At 40.6% G+C, this 19,304-nt stretch overlaps 1 protein-coding gene across 6 annotated transcripts in view; it reads right to left on the reverse strand.

Annotated features, from left to right (window-relative positions):
* The window catches only part of CDC42SE2 (CDC42 small effector 2), a 124,150-nt gene extending 106,403 nt beyond the window's left edge, over positions 1-17,747 (reverse strand). For 3 of the 6 annotated variants that reach the window (XM_019642270.1, XM_019642266.1, XM_019642268.1), the window contains exon 1: positions 5,706-5,811. The gene's annotated coding sequence lies outside the window, so the exon portion shown is untranslated. Of the gene's footprint in view, positions 1-5,705; positions 5,812-17,646 lie in introns of those variants that run through there. The other 3 variants (XM_019642269.1, XM_019642271.1, XM_019642267.1) reach the window with 3 other exon arrangements.
* Between the last annotated feature and the right edge of the window lie 1,557 nt (positions 17,748-19,304).

Below are 19,304 nucleotides of genomic sequence, written 5' to 3' on the forward strand. Positions count from 1 at the left end.
AAACAAAGCGAAGAAAGGTTTCAAAGAAGAGAAAATGACCAACCACGTCAAGAGCCACTGCTACTTCCAGTGAGATTAGGAATGAGGACTGACTAGGGAATTTATCACCAAGGAGGTCACTAGTCATCTCAACAAGAGCAGTTACAAAAGTGGAAGAGAAAAAACCTGATAGTAGTGGATCCAAAAGGGACTGGGAGTACTGGTGACCACAACTCGCTTGGAGAGTAGCTGAAGAAAGATATGGTGTTGGGAAGTGTTTCTTTGTTTTTAAAGAAGAGCGATATTTCAGCATATCCATGTGCTGACAGGAATAACCCAGTAGTAATGGGAAACTCTGACGACAGCTCACAGGGAGGCAGGCAGAAGGGGATGAGCATGGAAACCATGCAATGTTCCTGAGGAGAAAGGGAGGAAGAACCAAGGGCAAGAGTGGAGGTGACAGTAACAGCACAATAGGAAATGCAGAGTATGGGTACAGATGCAAGGAGACATGCAAAGTTTTCTTCTGCTTGCTTTCATTTTTAATATACAGGAAACCAGGTCATCAGCTGAAAATGAAGAGAAGAAAAGAGGTGTGAGAGAGGTGTAAAGCCGTCAGTCATTTAGGGGAGTGGGAAGGTGACTAGGCAGCATGAGGGCCCTCCTGAAGTAGATGCATGAATTTAAAAGAACAGGTCACCATGGGTGCGTTTTCCTCAAGACACATTCAACTGGCAGGTACAGGCTAGACTAGATGGAGGTGGGGGGGGGCATGCCAGGTGAGTACAATGAAAGGAGAAGTGCTACAAGGGAACTGAGGGGATATAAGTGGAAGAAATTGTAATAGTGGACCATGGATTCAAAGCAGAGTCAATTTTCAAATGGGAATATGGGGGAAGGAGGGCCTGGGACAGTAAAAATGTGGTGGCAACGGATTGTAGGTCCCAGACACGGAAGTACTGTCAAGTACAAGCGGGGGTACCTGATAGAAGGAGCTGGAAAAATGGATGATGAGGCCCTGGTGGAATGCTTGAAACTGTGTCATATGAAATAACCTTAATAAAGTACGGGAGGGTCTGGTTAAAATGTTACAGAACTACCTTAAAGGCTAAAGCAAAAGGAGCCTGCAAATGAGAGAAACTAGAAGACTAAGAGACTGGAGCAGAAGAAATATCACAGGAATTGCAACTGGAGGATCGCAGACAGAGTCCCCCAAAAAACCATTTCCCGCACTGCTGGAGCAAGAGTCAGCTCTGAATAGCCTGGCCAACTAGGAAGGTGACAATGCCAGGTCACATTCACATGAGCCACATTAAAACCTACCTTTTCTCCCAACCCCCTCTCCCCACTGAGCTGGACCCTGGGCACGTGAGGATGGCATCCTGAAGAGGAGCTGGCAAAGTAAAAAGAGAAGCCTACTAGGATTCTTCCTCTAAGCAGGCTTCTAGGTATGAAGCAGTTCTGAGCTAAGAAGAAAAGTTCCAATGTGTGGTAGGAGTTTGAACACTGATTATACTGAACTGTACCCTCTAATGACTAAAATAAGACTTAATGACAAGTAAGCAGAAGACTTTTTACTGCCTGAAAAGTAACTAGAAAAACTATCTAGGGAGTGACCAGTTAGCTCAGTTGGTTAGAGTGTGGTACTGATAACACTAAGACGGCCAGTTCGATCCACACATGGGCCATTGTGAGCTAAACTCTCCTTAAAAGAGTCAACTATACCATTGTAACATGAAAGCAATGTGCAACCAATGACCATAGCTGTTCCCCAATAAAAAATAAAAAAACAACTATCTAATCTTCCTAAGAACTCATGGAGAGGCAGGGAAAGGATTAATCTACATATAGGGACGGTTCAAAGGTTCAGTGAGAGAAAGTCATTTTCTGCTTAAACTTTATCAAGTCCCATCCAGTGAACATACTAGTTCCACAAATATCCATGGGTTCCCACTATATATCAGGTGCAAAATATACACAACACTGAATACACGAAAAATTCATTTTTGCTTTAATAAGCAAAAAGTGAAAGTAGATTAAGTGAAATGAAACAAAATGATTTTATGTTTACGTACAAGATGCTTACAAAAAATCCAATCATAAAGACTTAATAAGAAATCTTAGCATGAATTTCTAAGTGGGTAAGCTACCAAATGGAAATAAAAGTTTATCATTTGTTTCAAAGACACCTAAATTTAACATGGACTTGTCTAATGCTTTCTAGGAAAAAGGGATTTGTTTTACCATAATCCATTTTGACTAAAGTCAGGATAAAGACAATTAATTACCAAATCGTTAGCTTTCAGTTCAAAAACTCCCTTTGGATGGAGCCCCACCGGAGTTTCCACTAAATCCTGCTCTGTTCATTATTTGCTATATTATACAAAGGTTCAAGTATACTTAAGTTTTGAACTACAGTAGCAGGATGCATAGTTAATTATTAGTAAGCTAAATTCCAAGTAGTACCAAAAAAATCAAACCCAGTAGTAAGTATTAAGGATAAGCACGTTTCACTCAGTTCCTCTCAAGAATGCATGCGGAACCCATAATGTCTCCCTCTGAGACAGATCTAAAACATTAACATTTAACCTTCAATAAAATGTTAAAATATTTCTTTCCTGAGAACTGAGATTATGAACACTAATAGATCAAAATATGCATTTGCCATTGTGAGAAAAGTCTATTTATAGTCTTAAGACAATATCTCAGACTCATCCTAAAACAGATAAGAAACCCAAACACTTTCACAATAAAAATAACAACCAGGACATAAAAACATAATAGCAACCTATCCTAGAGAATGAGTATGAGAAATTATAAAGCACTTTGTTATAAAGCACTTTGGAAATGTTTTATGCAAATGCTAATTCATCCTCTCACAAGCTACACAGCAAATATGGGCACAGCTGCAATATGCTGTAACAGCATCATTCTTAATCATTTTATTAATTACGCCTGAAAACACTTTCTAAATCATTGTAAAGGGTCTTACAAAAAAAATTAACCCTCACTCCCAAACATACACACATCCCAAATGAAGAAAAGATCAACATTTCAAATATTCCAAAAATTATAAAATAGAATGATCGTGGAATTTATTTAGCCTCAGAATATTAAGAACTACTCCAAGGTAGAAATAATACTTTGAAAACATTTATAGTATTATTTTAAGGCACCAAAAAAAAAAGTCTTTATGGGTTCTAATTTCTTGGAAAAAATTAATTTAACGTGTCAATGCTGTTTATTGTTAACAACTCTGCTGAAGTCCTTATCCAAATAAAATATGCCAAGCATTTTTTATTCAACATTATCACACCCCGCCTACATTGTTCTTCATCATTATAATCATTTCTATTAGGTTTTTCATCACCAGACTATGTATCAACACTATATTAACAAACAACTCTTCCTATAAAAAAATATACATTTAAAGAAAAACTATCACAACTCTCTACCACTAAAATTTGAGGAATTACTTCTCTTATTATTTCTAGGAACAACAATAAAAAGCTAACAGCCAATAAGTCTGAAAATCTGAAAGTTCTATTTAAATGTACACATTATCATCAACAATGTGTAAGGCCTTATGCACATTGGTGAGTCAAAAGACTCCACCATAAATTCAAAAGCTATATGTAAAAAAATTATTCATCTAAATTATTTTGTAACGATCAAGAATGACTAAATAAGTACTTTATCATATGTAAAAAAGATAGGCAATGCAACCTTATGTTCAAAATTAGTAAATGCAATACTACAAATCGGATCCTTTTTAGAAAGCAGTTTTATCACAGTTGTAATACTAGAGGGAAAATCCAAGTATGGAACCACAAATTATTACTAAGTCCTTCCCTTTTCAGCACTATCAAGTCAATACTTGTAAATGGTGAATAAAAGGTCAAAATAAAATTTCTGAAAAGGTGCTTTATTTAAAAACATTTCTTATACAAAAGGAATCCACTGTTTCACCTTGGCGATTTTAAAAAATACGTAATGTTCCATAGCAAAGATTATTTACAGAAAACAGAACCAAAAGTACCTTACTCCTCAATAAATACATTGTACCAAAATCACCTAATATGGGAGAGGGTGAGAATAAAAATACTAGTTAGAACTCTCCCACCCTTTGTTTTAAAATGTAGAGACTTTATTAAACTGACAATATGAAAATGTAACCCAATAATCTTAGCCTAGAGTTACCTACTAACCTTTAAACAGACTGTAATGGATCTACACTTCCTACAGCTTCACCTGTCATCCTTCCCAACTGTAAGACATTCCCCACTTGCAACATCAAGAATGAGGAAAGAACTTCACACTCAAGTTTAAAAAAGGAATAAGTGGGTTTTGTTTGCCCCTGAAAACTCGGTATGCAACACAGGTGCCAGTACATAATAGGCGCTTAATGAGTATCTGTTGAGTAAATGGTGAGGTTTAATTACAATATATTAGTGCAACATTAGTTTTCTCTTTTCCCCCAAGTTTGGGGTTCTCCCTTGCTCAAAGAGCAACTCAAGACCATGCCACGGTCCTTTAAAAGCACATAAACGTCTTTATTCATAATGTAATTGAAAGCTGGGTCTCAAAAGAACAAAATACAATTCAAGCACCTCTGATCTCCATTCTGCTGAAAGAAAATTAGAAATGAGGCTTATTTTTAAGAAACAGAAAATGTCTACCAACTTTCCTCAAGATGAAAAATTTCACATTTCAAACATTTTCTATGTTTGCTATATTGGTAATAACTGATTATTCATCAACAGTATGTATATATCGGGTAAAAACACACAAACATATAAACAAACTACATGTTTCCCAATTTTTATCCTTAATTTGAGTCGAGGGTACGTGCCTAAATTTTACTAGATGTAAGATCAGCTCTGTATGTTTCAAGATTCATTCATTCATTTACATATTTTCCTGAGCATCTACTATATGTCAGGTCCTTTAACAAAACGTGTCAGCTTTGAAAACTGACGAGCAGCACCGAATTCCCCTACAAAAGATTGTCATTTAAAATAGGAGCTAAAGAGGAATTGCAATGTTGTTTCATGTACATAAACAGTCAGCCCACTGGAGCTTTCTTTTCAGCTATTAATGCGGCGTCAGAGAGCCGCTACCTACCACACCCGTTACCAAAAATCACCACTAAAGCACAAGCTCTGGGTAAAACAACCTGTAAGAGTAGCACCAGCTCCTCCGGGGAGGTGGTCGGGGCTTTCTCTCCGGGGCCCAAAAGGAGCTGTGGCGAGACCAGCGGGAGGAACGCACCGGACGTCAGGCGAGAGTCCCGGGGACGGAGCAGGGGGTCCCCGCCCCTCTCAAGCCCTCACCTGGAGGACCCGGGCCCTCTCCGCCCGCCCCTTGCGCCACCCTCCTGACTTCCAGACCTGCAAAGTTGGGGGGAGGGGGTCTTCATTTCCATTTTACATCAGGCGAGCGGCTAGCTTCCGCAGCCGCCCAGGTGCCGTGAATTCTGAACTGAGCAGGTAACCATTTCTCAGAGGGAATGGAAGGAAAACCAAAGGCAGGGTCCGCATGAGGACCTCGCCCAGACCTGAAAATGGAGCCGCAGGCTCAACCCACTGCCCGCAGCGGGCAGGGCCGGGCCGCGCTCGCCCCGGAGCCCTCGGCGCCAGGGGTTCGGGGCTTCGGGCCCCAGTCCACGGGGCCACGACGGCTAGGAGTGGGGGCCGGCGCGCGACCGGGACCGGCGCCGCACTCACCGTCGCCTTTGTCTCGGCCGCCCGCTCCGGCCGCAGCCGCTCTCGGCGCCGGCTCCGCGGCTCCTGCCTCCCCAACCCCCGCAGCTGCGCTCCCCGGCGCACTCGCCGCTTCCTGGCCCCGCCCTCCCCGCCCAGGCTCGCGCGCAGGCGGGGCGGGGGGCGGGGCTCGCTCAGAGAGCCAAGGGGGGGACCGCGCAGCACCCGCCGCGCTGGCCCCGCCCCCTGGCCACGCGGGACCTGGACTCTGCCCCGGGCCCCGGACCCCGTGCCGCACCGCGCCCTAGGGCTGCGCGGACTAGGAAGTCCCCTCCGACGCTAGTGGAGAGCCGAGAGCCGGGTTGGAGCCCACGCGGGAAAGAACGCGCCGGAAGATGGCGACCAGGGCTGGGTGGGAGCGCGCGGGAGCCCCTCCCCACCCTCGGGCAGGCGGCGGCGGCGGCTCGCGCCCCTTCCCAGGACCGCGCGGAGGGGCGGTGCCTGCGCTCCAAGTGGAGCCGCGGACGCTCCCAGACCAGCGAGGTTGGTGCTGAGCCTGCGGACTAGTTGTTTTTCGGTTGGTGGCAGTTGAGAGAGAGGTGCCCTGAAATCACAGGACCACTGTTTTTGTTTTTTTCCATGTAAACATCTGAATAGATGAATCCGTCATCAGCTTACGGCCGAGAACATCTGGCATTTGCAATGTGTGAAATTAGCCCACTGGATCTCTGAGACTCCTTTCGCTGTGTATTTCATATATTCCAGAAATCAGAAACACAGAGGAGTGCCCCTATCTAGTAGCCAACACTCCACTAAAATGCCTTCAAGTTTTCAAATCTAAAATACTTGGACAATAATATAGAAATGTACATCTTCCTCATCTCGATTGATTACATTAGCGCAAATTAGTTTTCTACACCCCCCCCCCCCCCCCAGTTTATAGTTCTCCCTTGCACGCACGAAAAGCAACTCAAGACCATGCCACGGTCCTAGTTGCTCAGGCCAAACTCTTTGGAGTCATCCTTACCTCCTCATTCTCTCATCACCTCCCAATCTGTCAAGCAAGCCTGTTGGTTGTACCTTCCAAATAAATCAGAATCAAACCACTTCTCTTCTGCATTACTTCTGTCTTCTATTTGCTGGCCTACAAATCGTCTCCCTGCCCACAATTACCTGAGTCTATTGTCAAAACAACAATGAGAATATCCTCTTACAAGAACAGTCAGCTATCTCATCAGGTCAAAATCCTCCAATGGCTTCCTATTTCATTCGTTGTTAAAACTATGGCTTTTTCACTTTACCTCTGACTCCAGTTCCAACCGCTCATTATTGCTTTAATATTGCCTACAGACTACTATTTCGGGTCACTGAGACAGCTGTTTTCCTCTGCCATTCCCTCTGCCCAGAACCTTATTCCCCAAGGTCCACCTTCTCCTCTTTTAACTCTTTACTCATATCTCACCTAACAATGATGCTTAGCCTGACTACCCTATTTAAAATTGTAACTGTCCCAACCTGAAACTCGCAATCCTTCCTCACTTTTCTTCCTATGACTCTTAACTTTTCTTCCCATGATTCTTCAAATCTTGCAATAATCTTTATAATTTATTTTGTATGTTTGTCTTTTAGTGTTTGTTTTCCCCAGTAGAAGATGGGATTTTTGTCTGTTTTGTTCATCTGATACGCCTAAATTAAAAAAAAAATCCCTTGAGATAATAAAAAGTCAAAAAAATGCCCAATTTATTTATTTATTTATTTATTTTTAGCTGAGCCATCCTGCCACCTTTTGGCAGCTCAGCAGTAGCTCAGCTCGGGTTGGGCATTGAACTGCTGTTGCTCAGAGCTCAAACTCTTGAGCACTCGCTCTCAACCAACTGAGCCACTTGGCTGGCTCCCAATTTTTTTATTTTAAACTTCCTCTTGGTTCCAATTTCTATCAGTTTAAGAGCCTTATCTACACCATAACATAAGCATTTTGATTTTCCAGTTACCCTGAGTACAGTGCTAACTTGACATTTAATGCAATTTTTCTAACCAATTATATCTTGGTATCCTATTTCGCTGAATGGGAATAATATGATAAACTAAACCTTCTGCTGTGAAACTCAAAGGCATGTTAATTCCAAAAATTTCCTAGGACAGGCAAAACAGAAAATTCTGAACTTAACATATAGCTTGTAATCCTTTGAATTACGAATGTAGTCATCTTGTGTGATTGCCTTAAATATTAACATTTCCTGTCATTTATTCATAAAAGGTTAATATTCATTATGTAAACATTGATTTTCAGATTTTTCATATTTTGTTTATAACACATCATATGTGATTGAATACCTCAATAATACCTCATTTCAGTTGCTATTCATACACCCTTATCAGTAGAAAACAAGTCAATTAAGAAGACAATCCTGGGCTGGTTGAGTGGCTCAGTTGGTTAAGAGCTCGCTCAAGAGTTTGAGCTCTGAACAACAGTGGTTTGAGTCCCGGCCCGAGCTGAGCAGCCGCTGAGCTGCCAACAGGTGGCAGGATGGCTCAGCTAATTAAAATTAAAAAAAATTTAAAAAGAAGACAATCCCATTCAATGGAAGGATATCTTCTGTATGAAAGTCTATATGTATAATTATTTGCTTGTATTATATTTAGAGCATAGTCTCTTAATACTATATTTAATTTATCCTTTATGATTTAAAACAAAGGCTACAGATTATCCCTTACAATGGATGACAAATTAAATAGACTGCTTTTATTTTAAAAACCATTGACAATGTGTTAAATCAATGTCAAAATATGGTTTGTAATTATAATAATACCAAATAATAATTTTTTGGAGTCAATATTTTGATGTGTCTGCACGGTCCTTAAAATTGTTACCAAATAAAATCTTATTTCAAAAAGTCAGGGTTGAAAATAGACACTGTTCACAAAATCTGCATTGAAAATACTGCCAAAAGTAAATGCAACTACTATACTAGAAGAGAAACTGTTTTGCAAAATTACTAGTCCGTAAGCAATAAAATGATCTCAATAAAACTAACATGGTATACTTGTACCATAACAAATAATGGAAAAATTAACACCAAGGACAAAAGCAAGCAATGTATTGATCTAACAGACTGCTATCACTATTCATGAGCTCACATTAGCTGCCACACTGGCCTGATTTTGTGATCTTTTACTTAAATAAATTTACCTTCAAAAATTTTAAAGCAAATGGATTTTTTTTCCTAAAAGTATGCTATTAACATTTATTAAAAAAAACTACTTTCTAAACTTTGATACCAGCTATTTCTCATATACAAGAGAGATAGTGTATGGAATCAGAGCCTGGAGTTCAAACTCTAATTAGCTGGGTGACCCTGAGCAAAGTCCTTAATCTTTCTAAACATGTCTTTTCTTCTGATTTAATGGGACCATAATAGTATTACCTCCAAGAACTGTTGTGAGAAATCAATGAGAGAACTCAAACAAAGTTCTTAGTCCTGGGCCTGGCACATGGTAAATGCTGGTAAATGCTAGTTATTATCATTACACAAGCATATAATTAAACTCATTGCCCTATATTTGTAATACTGAGAAAATGGCTCATAATAGGCCCCAAATGGGATGGTTAGAGTTCTGCACCAAGTAGTATAATATGCAATTAAGTGAATATTTTTGAAGCAGCACTAACATTTCTTCTACCATCACTATGTGCCAGGCACAATTCTAGGTAACAAAAGAAGCTAAGAGAAATAAGGCCCAGACTTGAAATACCTTTACAGTTGAATGACAAGAGACATACACTTAGTAAATAACTACTTTCAAAGTAGTATGACCATACTTCCTGGTTTGTCAGGGACACCTCTTGTCCTGGCTTAATGGTTATTTGTGCACCCTTTCATTTTCAATGTGTCCAGGTTGGATGATAAATTATGTGGTCACCCTAAGTAGAAGTAATGTGTAAATTGCTTTGGGTACAGAGAAAGAACCATCAGTTCTGTGTCATGCTAAACAGACTTAAATTGCTCCTTGAAAGAAACATCTAAACTGGCCCAGTGCAGTTCTACTAAAACCAGGAGACGTTGCAGCCCTACCTAATACACAGAAACAATCACAGGGAAGCACCCAAAATAGGGACACAAAGAAACATGTCCCAAATGAAAGAACAGAACAAAACTCCAGAAATAGAACTACCGTATTTGCCGGCGTATAAGACGACTGGGCGTATAAGACGACCCCCTAACATTTCCACTCAAAATACAGAGTTTGTTATATACTCGCCGTATAAGACTACCCCCTCTTCCGCACACCTTCCACACACCAAATAAAAGGTAAAACAATATCAGATTTGATTTCAACATTTATATTTATATTCAAATGCTTATGACATGCAGGAAAACTGTCACAAGGCTGTATGTAATCAAACATATACATAAATCGCGATTCGCGATTTTGCGCTATCATACTGGGTGTATGGTCGGCTGTGTGCGATTTTGCGAGTGTGGTAAAATCGCATAACAGCAAAATCGCATAACAGCCGAGCATACACCCAGCAGCGCTGCTGATGCCTGAACGGTATGTGGAATGAAGTGGGTGGGCATCGGGAGGCCACTATGGCACGGGGCAAGCACTATGGGCAGTTTATCTGAAGTGTACCTGGCGTATAAGACGACCCCCCACTTGGAGGCATATTTTTCAGGGCCAAAAAATCGTCTTATACGCCGGCAAATACGGTAGACAAAAAGGAGGCAAGCAATCTACCAGATGCAGAATTCAAAACACTGGTTATAAGGATGCTCAGTGAACTTAGGGGAAGAAATAGGTAAACTCATGAAACTTTAACAAAGAGGTAGGAAACATAAAGAACCAGTCAGAAATGAAGAATACATTAGATCAGGGGTCAGCAAACTGCGGCTCGCAAGCCACATGTGACTTTTTGGGTACATTCCATCTCAAAAGTTTGCCGACCCCTGGAAGAGCCAATCCTGTCCCTCACAACAATTTAAAAATTATTCGAGAGCCATAAATATATTTTTACAAAATCACCATTATGTGAATAATATCCTTTACAAGTTTTATAAATGAAACTATGATAGCTTTGTTTTCATTTTCAATTTTACTTCACAGCCTGTAGCTCACAAGCTGCAGTTTGCTGACCCCGGGCAACTTTTCCATCTCAAAAGTTTGTCCACCCCTACATTAGGTAGAATCAGCAGTAGATTAGATGAAGCAGAGGATCAAATCAGCGATTTGGAAGACAAGGTAGCAGAAAACACCCAATTAAACTGCAAAAAAGGACCGGGCGAGTGGCACGTTGGTTAAGAGTTGGCTTGGGACGCCAGCTCTGAGCAGCAGGGCCCCGGTTCAGATCCCACATGAGGGCCACTGACACTGTGCCCTCTACAGCTAAGATGGTGAACAACAGCTCAACCTGGAGCTGGGCTGCTGTGAGCTACCATGAGTGGCCGGCAGCCGACGTGAGCAGCTGGCAGCCAGCATGAGCTGCCAAGAGCCGCCGTGAGTGGCTGTCCCGTGGCCGGCTACCAATCTGCCTCACCTGGGAAGAGCGCAATGATAATACCAACATGGGCCAGTGAAGCAACATCCTCCACAACTAGACCGAAGAACAAAAGGATAGCAACTTGTCTGTTCCCCTTCCCCGATTCCCCAACACTGTTCCCTCCCCCAGTCCCCCAATAAAACAATAAAAAATCTTAAAAAAAAAAAAAACACTGAAAAAAAAATTGTAAAACTGAGGATAGTTTAAGGGGCCTCTAGGACAACATCAAGCATACCAAAATTCATGTCATGGGGGTACCAGAAAGAGGAGAGAGAGAGCAAAGAATTAAAAAAACTATTTGAAGAAATAATAACTGAAAACATCCCTAACCTGGTGAAGAAATAGACATACAAGTCCAGGAAGCAGAGAAAGTCCCAAACAAGATGAACCCAAAGAGGCCCACACCAAGACACATCATAATTAAAATGCCAAAGTTTAAATCAAAGAGAGAATCTTAAAAGCAGCAAGAGAAAAGCAGTCAGTTACCTACAAGGGAACCCCCATACGACTGTCAGCTTATTTCTCAACAGAAACTTTGCAGAACAGAAGGAATTGGCAGGAAATACTCAAAGCGATGAAAAGTAAGGACCTACAGTCAAGATTACTCTACCCAACAAAGCTATCATTTAGAACCAAAGGACAGAGAAAGAGCTTCCCAGACAATAAAAAGCTAAAGGAGTTCATCACCACCAAACCACTATTACAAGAAATATTAAAGGGATTTCTTTAAGAAGAAAAAGGAAAAACCAAAACAAAATATGAATAATAAAATGGTAATAACTACATACCTATCAATAATTACTTGAAATGTAAATAGATTAAATGCTCCAGTGAAAAGACATAGGGAAGCTGAATGGATAAGAAAACAAGACCCATACATATGCTGCCTACAAGAGACCCACTTCAAATTGAAAGACATACACAGACTGAAAGCAAAGGAATGGAAAAAGATATTTCATGTAAATGGAAACAAACAAAAAAGCTGGAGTGGCAAAACTTATATCAGACAAAACAGACTTTAAAACAAAGGTTATAACAAGAGACAAAGAAGGACCCAGTAATTCCACTTCTGGGTATTTATCTGAAGAAATCCAAAACACTAATTGAAAAGACATATGCACCCCTATGTTTACTGCAGCATTATTTACAATAGCCAAGATATGGAAACAACCTAAGTGTTCATTGATAGGCTACTGGATAAAGAAGTGGTACATATATACAATGGACTATTACTTGGCCATAAAAAGAATCAAATCTTGCCATGTGCAACAACATGGATGGGACCTAGAAGGTATTATGCTAAGTGAAATAAGTCAGACAGAGAAAGATAAATACCACATGATTTCACTTATATGTATAGAATCTAAAAAACAAAATAAACAAACTCATAGATACAGAGGACAAACTGATGGTTGCCAGGTGGGAGAGGGCGGTTGAGAGATATGTGAAAAAGGGGAAGGGATTAAGAAGTACAAATTGCCAGTTATAAAAACAGTCACGGGGATGTAAAGTACAGCATAGAGAATATAGTCAATAATATTGGAATAACTATGTATGGTGTCAGATGGGTACTAGGTTTATCAGGGGGCTCACTTCGTAAGTTACATAAATGTCTAATCACTATGTTGTACACCTGAAACTAATGTATGTCAACTGTAATTGAAAAATTGTAAAGTATTTAAAAACAAATAATAAATAAATAAATTGGCAAGTGGACCAAAAGAAGGAAGAAAGGCAGAAGATTTCACTTTTATTATTCTGAGTCAAAACCAAAGTTTTCCTATACTTAACAAACTTAGTAAATCCCCTTGACCCATGTTATATGAATAGTTTGGGGATTTCATATATTTTCCTGAATAACAGGGACACTCCAAGACACAAATGTATTCATTTATTTCTACAGCAAATACCTATTGAGCAACTATTATGTATATACCTGTCAGTGTGATAGAAGATACAAAAAAAGTTTACAAGACACAGTGAAGCACCATAAAATCTAGCAGCAAACACCAGGTATCTTAGCTAATTAGTCAACAAGATGATGGGACACATAGCACATGTGAAGTGTGAAGTGTGAAGTGTGAAGTGTGATTTGGGGAGACTAGAAAAATCAGGAAACACATGGACTTATTGAGAAAGGAGAAAATGATCAATTCAGAGGAGAATCATCATCCGTGGTCCTTTCCGTGACTGAAGCAGCCAAAAGTGGGAGGGGAACCGAACTAAAACTTCGCTTTACACTTTTACCCAGAGCTGACCCTTGCTGCTCATCAAACCACAAATATTCACTGAATGCCTGCTGTTTGCCAGGTAGCATACCAAGTGCTGTGGGAAAGCTTAGTATAAAGCATGGCCTTTGTCCTTAATGAAATGTCACACAGCAACATGTGAATAATGCGACACAGTAGCCTTACGAATGCAGTTGAGGGGATCATTGAGGTCTGTATTGGTCAGAAAAGGTTTCTTAGAGGGAGAGGAACATGAGGTGGGCCTCTGGGAAGAAGGGAGTTAGATCAGTGTTTTCTAAACTAGACTGCACACCTCTGGTGTGAGAGATGAATTTTAGGTAATAGGTAAATACCACATGTAAGAGGGGCGGGGGGCAAGGAAGGGGGGAAGTAGTATGGGGTACATGCAGCTTGCCTAGCTTCAACACATAGTCTGTGATGTAACTGCATTGTAGCCCCTCAGCCAAAAAAAAAGTTAGAAATTGTAATAAAAATGCTTCTGGGGACAACCAGGAACCTTTTGAGAATCACCCTGTCAGATTAGAGACCAGTGACGATGAATTTCTTTCTTTTTTTTTTTTTAACAGTTAATACCAAATATGGCAGGTAATACAGATTTTCCACATATGATAGTGGTAAAAGTTTCCTTTACACAACAAAGTTAAAAATATGAGTCAGCTAAAAGAAACCTCTCAAGGCAACAATAATGGCAATACAAAGAAAGGGGACATGGCACTTGAGGGAGCACAAAGCTTGGCAAGCAAAGGTCCAGCAGCTGGCACGTTAGAAGTGTGTCCCCCGGGAGAGCCAGAGCCACAGCAGATTTTGAGCTGAGCCCTGGCCGACTGTCACACAGGAGTAGGGAAAGGAGGAATCCAAAGGCAGGTAACCACTAGGGAATGGGGTCTGCACTGGGCCGCAGGCAAGGGGAGGGGACTCCGCCCTGCACCCGAGGACGCTCCTGGGCCCAGAGGAACCACAGAAGTGGCCCGAGTGTCCTGCTAGGAAGCCACACCGCGGGGATCAGCAGGACTCCCAGCTCCGTGGTTTACCAGGGCTCCAGCCAGAGGAAACATGGAGGCTCGAACGTGCCTCAAAGTGCCCCGACGCTGATGCCCTTAAAACAGGTGGGCCAGAAACGTCACACTTCCTCCTAGCACAGAGATATATGTGTTGCTTTCACAAAGAAAACTTTGTGACGAGGAAAATTTGGGGGTAAAGTTGGAAGAAAGTGTAGGTGACAAAGCAGGGTTCTTCACATCCCATCCTCCACTCCTCCGCCAGTACGTGTTCCTACTGCCTGATAGTGATTCGGCTCTTGCTTTTATCCCCAGGACGAGCAAGCTAAGCAGCTGGGAGGATTCTGGTACCTTGCCTCCCCCCCGCCCGCCCCCTTCTACACACACACACTGCCTCTGTGGGAGCGAACATGCCCCATATGATCCCCAGGACTGTAGTGGGCAGACTACTGAAATGCACCACCCACTGCCCCCAGTATCCCAGGCCCTAATCCCTGGAACCTGTGAACAGGGTGAGATACCATGCCCATGATTACGCCAGTTATATGTCATAGTTGACCTAAGATTATCTGGGTGGGCCTGATCTCATTATATGAGCCCTAATTAAAAGCAGAGAGTTGTCTATGGCTGGTGGCAGAAGTTAGAAAGAGTCAAAGCACAAAAAAAGATTTGATGTGCCATTGCTGGTGTGGAGATGGGGGATGGGGCACATGACAAGGAACACAGCTGGACTCCAGAAGCAAAGGGTGGCCCCTGGCTGACAGCCAGCAGGGAATCGGAGACCCAACTTCTATACCCACAAGGAACTGAATTCTGCCAACAACAAGAATGCCGTTGGAAGCAGATTCCCCCTGCCAAGGTTCCTCAGACTTGCAGGAACTGTGTTTTTAGCCATGTGATGCTGGGAGCAGAGAATTCAGCAACAACCTGCTGGACTTCTGACCTACAGATAATATGAACTAATTAATGGGCGTTGTTTTAAGCCACTAGTGGTCATTTGTTACACAGCAATAGAAAACTAACACAGTCACTGTCATCAAATGAATCCTTCTTTAGACAGGATATGAGGTGGCCCTGCAGCCTCAAGAGTGTATCTGAGTTTCCACTCTATCATCAAGCCACAAAGATAAACAGATCAATTCTCAGGCATTAGTAAACAAGTTTAGGCCATTTATGACTATATGGAGGAGGGAACCATGGGAAAAGATTGGAATTACTAATATTTGACATGTGAGGGATGTATATGTTATTTTCTTTTGGGTAAAAAAGGAAATATGACCTTATTGTGAAGTAACAGGTTGGTGAGACCTCACGATTGTGGATGGTAGAATTTCTGGTAGCATACAGTGCCAGTCTCTGAAGAGGAAAGGCAGCATTCTCTAATAAAAAGTGAATGATCTTTAGGGTCAGGTGGATATGAGTGTGCCTTGCAGATTGCTAGCTGTCTGGTCATTGGCTTTGGGAAATTGTTTAATCTCTTGGAGCCCCAATCTAGTTATCTTAAAACAGGAATGATAGCTATCTAATAAGATTTGGGGGAAATTAAATGAAATAGTTAATATAAAGCGCCTGCAGCACAGTAGACTGTCAATATTTGTCTATCAAAAGTTTGTTTCCATTATTAGAGTGGGATTTTTTTCACAACTTCCTTGCAATGTTTTTAAAGCAAAAGTAACTAAATTATAGCATACACCAGACCAATGCTATCCTACAGAAATCTAATGCATGCCACACATGTAATTTAAATTTTTCTAGTAGCCACATGAAAAAAAAGTAAAAATAAACATATGAAACTCATTTTAATAATACATTTTAACCCAGCATATAAAAATATTGTCATTTCAACATGCAATCAATATAAAAGTATATTAATGATATATTTTATGTTTTTACTAAGCCTTCAAAATTTAGTTATATTTTTTCTACTTATAGCACATCTCAATTCAATATAGCTGCATTTCAAGAGCTCAGTAGCAATATGTAGCTAGTGGGTATGGTATTGGACAGCTTAGCACTAGACCTCTAAATAAATATTTCAATAAATTCTCCTTTACTCTTTGTTAATTCTGAAATACACATAAATCGGTGAAAAGTAGATAATTATAGATGTATGAGAACACACATGCACATACATTACACCATGGCACATACCAAACCTGGCCGGTTTTCTTTTGCTTTGTCTGTTACCATCCTTTAGTTACAGTGAGTCACACTTCAGTTAGAGGATCAGGGTATAAGTGGTACATGGGTTTCTGATTTCAAATTCCACAACATACCACAAATCAGAGCTACAAAGCCAAAGTAAAGTAATACTAGGAACCATGATAGCTAGGTTAAAACAAAAACCTATCTTGCACACACACACAAAAAATATACACATTAGTTTTTAAAGTAACTTTAGTAGAGGATTATATATTTATTTCCTTTGCTTTTCCTTTGAAAACATTGGACTAGATTTTTGGATTCTATATAAGATTGTTTTTACTTTCTAAGTCAAAATCTCCATTATTTGAAAATGAGGACTAAAGCAAATTAGAATTAGTGGGAATAGGAGCAGTGCACAGCGGCCACATAAAGACTTACTCACAATCTGTGACACTTATATGGGGATAGTCAAAGGCAGTTCAGACAGCAATCTTGCTCCGGAGTGGATACATTCAGATAGAAAAAAATAGGACACATCCAAATATGCACAATACAAGGTGGAATACTGAGACTAAAAGATACCCAAAAAACCCAAAAAACAAAAAAAAAAAAATAAACCCCCCCCCAAAAACCTACCACAAGTATCTATCTGAAAGAACAGAATCCTTTTTAGTGGGGATGAGGGAGGTTTCCCAGAAAATTATTTTTGGTGAGGGGTTTTAAAGAATGGTCTTTAAAGGATGGCTAATAGGTTTCAATTCAACTCAGCAAGTATCTGCTGTCTACCTACTGTGTGGCAGGCCCCGTAGGAGACAGTGGGGATTTACTGACGGAAGTCTGTAGGCCCTTCCTTCGGTCCGGTGGGGAATGGTGAGATGAGTAAAACCAGTAACGCAGCCCTGCTCTGCATCCCAGCAGCTCTTTACACCTCTGACATCCTTCTGAGGTCTTCCCAGGCTATGCCTCTCGCACCCCAGCTTCTTGCCTCTTCTCTACTTCTGTCCCTCCATTTAGAATACAACTTGGAGTCTTACCTTATTCTCAGGCCAGCCTGGCCTCGGGATGAGTGTTTCATTCTCTGGCCCCTGCCGTGCAGCCACGGGCAGCCTCTGCCCAGCCACTGCTCTGGCTCTAGCTCTACTCAGGAAGCTGCTGAATCAAGAAGCTGCCACCACAGCTTCCGGCTCCAGCAGTACTCTGGTGTGAAGAGGAAGTTGGGCAGTTTGCTCAGTATTATCATAGAGATAGTTCTAGTGGAGGACATTTGACTCAGCCTCTGGGGATTCAGAAAGGATTCCTAAAAGAGCAGGTGCTTGAGAGGAATTATCTAAGAAGGAAAGGAAGGATGAGATTTTTTTGGCATTGAAGAACCATATGTATGACATCAGGAATTGATGAGGTGTGATGTCCTTAGGGAACTAGAGAATGAGTGCAGGGTTGGAGGAGAGGGTACCTGTGGGCGTGGAGAGGAAATGATGCTGGGACTGCAGAAAGGGACTAGGTCATGCTAAGGAGTTTGGCTTTATTTAGAAGATGATAGTAGGTAGGCAGAAAGAACAAAACACACTAATGATGTTGCTTTAAGAATAAAGTTTATATATATGGACATATCATTAATGTATCATACATACCCTTTGAACTTCAAAATATTCTTGCTTCAATGACTCCCTTGAGAGGCTCCATGTAGCATTCATTCATAAAGGGCAGTATGCGAAAGCTTGAAATGGAATTATAGCACCTACATGATTATTTCATGCTCATCTGTTTACTGTTAATAAGTCATCAGTGCTGTAGAGGTTGATTTCTTCCTGGTTAGTTTTTCATTAATCTGAAGAGCTTTTTTAAATTAACTAGGGTTATCTCCTTATGAACAATAATTGCACACACATGAGATTCAATGGGCACTGTCAATTCCATGACTTATTCTGCTATTCATGTATTGTCTCCAGGGCAATTTGTTTCATTTTCTCTTCTCTCACAATATAAAATTGCATATTCTACTTTACTAAAAGTAGGTTAAATGCAAAGAGAAAAATGATGTGAACCTCTTAGAAGAGGCTATGCCTTTAAAGAGAAAGAAATTAACTTATTGTGGGAGAGGGACATTAACATTTTGACCATTTGAGAAGTTCATGGGAATTTCTTAAATGGGGAAAAAGTAAAAAAGGTTTTTGGTTTTTTTTAATAATTACCTTTAGTAAAAAGAATGATCTCTACAGAAATTTATTGGTTTAGAAAAATGAAAATGACTAAAGGGACTTAGAGTTTCTTGCTCCAGAAAGATCTTCCCAGCATATTCTTTTGCCCACCAAGAAATAATTTCTGTTCTACTTTCATATTCCAATAACTGATAAATTGTAAATCAACAAGACAGATATACAAACTATTAAGATAAGTCATATATTTGTTAAGGATTCTGATAAGTAGCTATAGTGTTATGCATTATAATTACAGTATTATATCTTCATTTTTTCATATATAGTTTTATTACCTCTATATACATTTTTTAAAAAGCATTTCTTAAATTAGTGGATTTTTTTTAACAAATAATTTCTTTTTTTCTTTTTTTTTTTAAAGATTTTTATTGGGGATTTGGGGGGATGGGAACAGTGCTGGGGAATTGGGGGAAGGGGAACAGACAAGTTGCTGTCGTTTTGTTCTTCAGTCTAGTTGTGGAGGACGTTGCTTCACT

The sequence above is a fragment of the Hipposideros armiger genome, unplaced genomic scaffold (genome assembly GCF_001890085.2).
Source record: "Hipposideros armiger isolate ML-2016 unplaced genomic scaffold, ASM189008v1 scaffold_66, whole genome shotgun sequence".
NCBI lineage: Eukaryota > Metazoa > Chordata > Mammalia > Chiroptera > Hipposideridae > Hipposideros > Hipposideros armiger.